The following is a 4,375-nucleotide window of genomic DNA, read 5'->3' as shown; positions in this document are numbered from 1 at the left end:
GAAAGCCGTTTGACATTGCAACTGAAACGAACATAAAATAAACTTAATTTGGTATCATATCAAATTATTTCATATCAAGATTTTATTCACTTTTTCAGTGGTTCATCTCTAACATGTTAAGAATCGCAGTACGTAAAAGATGCTACAATTCACATCCTCAAGACATGTTTGGCCATATATTAAGCAAACAATGCAAGAGGATGCGTAAGGCGACTCTTAAGAAAATATGTTAGTGTTCTATATCACAACCCCTTTTTCGGCATCACCTTATCAGCTAATTTGTCTTATATACATAATTCTATACTATATGCAATAGTATCATAGATACTTCTATTTTCATATTTATATTGTCAATGTAAATAGCAGCATTACAAAATATCAATATTGAAATACTTAGACCCTATATTTTTTGTAGTTTCAATCAAATCAAAAGGTAAGATAATTGGGGGTAAGTGCCGTCTTACGCACCCTTTTGCATTTTTGCTTAATATATGGCCAGACATGTCTTGTGGATGTGAACTGTGGCATCTTTTATGTACTGCGAGCAGTGGCGGTTTTAGCGGGTAGCCACGGGCCTACCCAAAAATTTTGAAGAATATATAAACACTAAAAAATACAATAAAGAGTAAAATATTTTCTACTTTTTATATTAATGGTAAATAATTATTTAATAAACAGCATCAACCACTACTATAAAAGTAATTTTCTATTGTAATTAATCAATCAAATGTGCATATGTATCCATACACGAGGAAGCAGGACTACCCAAAATTAAAATCCTAAAGCCGCCCCTGATTGCGAGCCTTAGCATGTTGGAGTTGAACTACTGGAAAGATGAATACAATATTCGGTCTTTATACCAGAACGAAGTAAGTTTGTTTTATCTTTGTTTCAGTTACAATGTCAAACAGCTTTCTTGCAACTGAGTCAATCAATTTTCAATTTCTCTGCAGGTAGCTTTTTATTATTTAAATCGCATTCATTTTTATTGAAATAGATGTGAATAACACTGTTAATAACAGAATTGCATTTAGTCATTTTTCCGAGAATAATAAGTAGAATAACATCTAAAATTTATGATAAAACTTACAGAAATGTTATTCTTCTTACAGAATCTGTTACAATTACTAAAGAAAAATTATCTTGAAGAAATCCCTCCATGAATAGAATTCTTCGTCTAGAAAGATTTGGCAGAACGGGAATTCTTCTTTTGACTAAAGATAAGATCATTTAAAATGTTTTCTACAAAGTGCTGGAGAGCCATTGGGCAGAACGGGAAGACACCATTAAAAATCTTGCTATTTTGGTTTTTAAAAGATGTTGAACTCTTGTGTTTCGACAAGATAAATTTTCAAGCAAAGCACGCAACGCAAGAATGAATAGAAATCAACATTTACACGTCTGTGATCGTCACACAACGTTTGATCAATCGATTGCCAACTATTTCATCTCGACGTCGCACCAAGCATAAGAAAGTCGACGCTAATTGGCTCTGGCTGAGAAAGAAATCCAATGCAAACGTTCGTTGCATCAACAAATTTTAGTTTGTAAAAAAAAAAAAAAAAAAAAAAAAAAAGCATGCTCATGATAGTATACGACCTTAATGCAAGATTGCACCCCCCAGATTTCTTTAACATCCCCCTAAGTTCAAAATTCTGGATAAATCACTGAATACATGTAACATATGTATTGCGTGCTTCTTCCCCCCCCCCCTAATTTTTCAATTATGCTATTTGAAGTTACAGAGCTTCGCTGTGCTTCATTTTAAAGTGCTACTGTGAACCTGAATAGAAGGAAATCATAAGCATAACTTGCCCCGGGTGTGGTTTAGTCACATACCCTGCGCTATGACAGACATTTTTAATAAATGTTTTCTGTTACTCTGAAGTAGAAGACACTAACGGATAAAGGTGTACTAGAAATCAAGAAGCCATGTAAGGAAAGGAAGATTTCTGCGTTGCAAGTTCATGTATTCCAGCGTGTTCATGAACGATGTCGGGCAAAGTTCGTAAATTTGAAATCATCTTCAGAGCTCAGACCATTTCAACCAGAGATGAGATCACATAGTTTACGACCTCGTGAACCGACATTTAAGGGTCATTTCAGAAAAAGAACGCAACTTTCCGTGTCCGCTTATAGTGTCCCATCATTATTGAAAAAACAATGCTATCTTGACATCCTATACAGTAATTGTAATTTTAATTCATAGTCCAATTAACACTATATTTGAAATTATCACTTTAACCATTTTGTGCTTTTAGAAGTGGCATCTGTATACCTCCGTTACCTGTCCCAAGGTCATTTTTGACAACTTCAAGCTGTCTACTCTTAAATATAAAATAATGCATTAATCTAATTTCGTGTTAGAAGTGGAGGCAGTATATTCTTGCTGTCTTTGGAATACTTTTCATCACAGAAATATGAACACTGTATGAAGTAATAGTATATTTAGAGATGTCCCACGATTTATCTGTATCCTCTGTTACTGGGGACATCGTGAGCAAATACGTCAACAGTTGGTAGCCCTGTGCCACCAAATAAAGATAAATTGCGCGCAGTAAACACCTGGTCAGAATGAAGTAAGAGTTCGAGTGAGCTTGTGCTGTGCACAGGAGATATTCTGATATAGCGTGCCAAGTTTTCGAGGGCGTCCTGTTCCACGTAAAAAAAGGTCACTTATATGAACGATCAAAATGTAAATATAATATCAGTTGAGTACTTTTAATATAGTTGAATTCCATCACTTTTTCATTACGTTTTAATAATAATAAGCGCGGTTTATTTTGAAAAAGTTAACAATTTGTATCCTCCGTATACGTATCTTTCATTACCACTACTGGGTAACGGAAGATACACTGGCGTAACGGAGCATACAGGATTGATGTGTGTCAGGAGCGTCATTTCAGATTTTCTCTTGGGGGGGGGGCAAGACCCCTTGATATAAGTAAAATTTTGCGTTTTTCACTGATTTACTACTATTCTATCGATAAAATCTATATACATCTCAAACTCAGGGGGGGCAAATGCCCCCCCTGCCCCCATTAATGACGCCCCTGGTGTGAATGTGTGTTCACGCTTATTTTTAGTTTAATGTATTTTTGCTACTAAAGTCCGATAAGTTTGTTTCGTTTTTGAGAAAGTTCAAATGATTATTTTAGATACAACACAAAATAGTCAGTCGAATAAAACAGAAGTATATATAAATGATGGGGAATTTCCTTCACGTCAGGGGTCAAAATTGCAAGCGAAACAAGTCACTTCAGAGACATGGAAAATATGCAAGTGCAAATTGGAAAAATTGCGACTCGACCGGGGTTCAAACCCGAATTTTCTGGTTTCCGTGTCATGAAAACCAAAAGATCACCGAGTCGCATGTTTTCAAATTTCATTTGGGCAATAAGGGCAAAGAAACATTATTGAATTAATTGATTCTAATTGTGAATTAGACCCATATATATATTTATTTATTAGGGATGGTCAGATCCAGATCTCGGATCTGGATGCGGATCTTAAATCTGGTTCCGAAATTCGCATCTGGATCCAAAATACGGATCTCAGATCTTGATTCTTATCCAAACCCACATCCCACCCACATTGTGATAAACTTGAGCATCTAAAATTCGCCGAAAGTAATTTCACGAAGTCCTGACAGTGAAGAAGAAAAGAGAAAATTAAGACGAATATTGACAAGTATATTTGTCTCCTTCATTCTACTCTAGACCCTAAAGATCAAATGCTTGCCTTACTAAAAAAAAAATCTGATTTGATCCATATGAGAGTTCGAATATCGAATCTAGGTCCGCTAGGTTTCAGGACTGAGATACACACCTGGGTTTTGCAACATCTGAAACCAGAATACATTTGAAACCGGAATAGAAAACTCGAATATTTAAAATTCCTCAAGGGAATTATTTCATTGACAATTAAGAAAACAGTTAAGACAAGTATTTAATAGTTTTCACGTATATTTATCTTGCTCAGTCTTCTCAAAATATCAAATGTATACCTTAAATTAGATTTAATAATTATTTAGTAAATCACAATATGAGTACCGAGAATGAAGGATCAATTTTGGTGCCCCTTATCTAGATTTGAAATTTCGGATTCATACATAGAATCAGGCTGAAAGGTAAATATTTGAGATCTGAAAACCGAAACATGTGCTAGTACCAAGATCGTAGCTGTTGTAATGCGAGCGGAAGGCACTTGCACTAATTCCGCCTGTACTTTGGGGAACACGAGAAACTGAAAGACGTGGTTTATCAGGAGGTCGGCCAAGATTGTTTTGGACTTAGCCTGTAGACTGCTCCTGGTCTCAATTATTCCCATATAACAAGACTAACCATATATAAAGTTGGTACGAAATGATTTAAAA

This window comes from Thermobia domestica, chromosome 11 (genome assembly GCF_964235325.1).
Source record: "Thermobia domestica chromosome 11, izTheDome1.hap1.1, whole genome shotgun sequence".
In the NCBI taxonomy this organism is placed as follows: domain Eukaryota; kingdom Metazoa; phylum Arthropoda; class Insecta; order Zygentoma; family Lepismatidae; genus Thermobia; species Thermobia domestica.
This window is presented reverse-complemented; position numbering follows the sequence as displayed.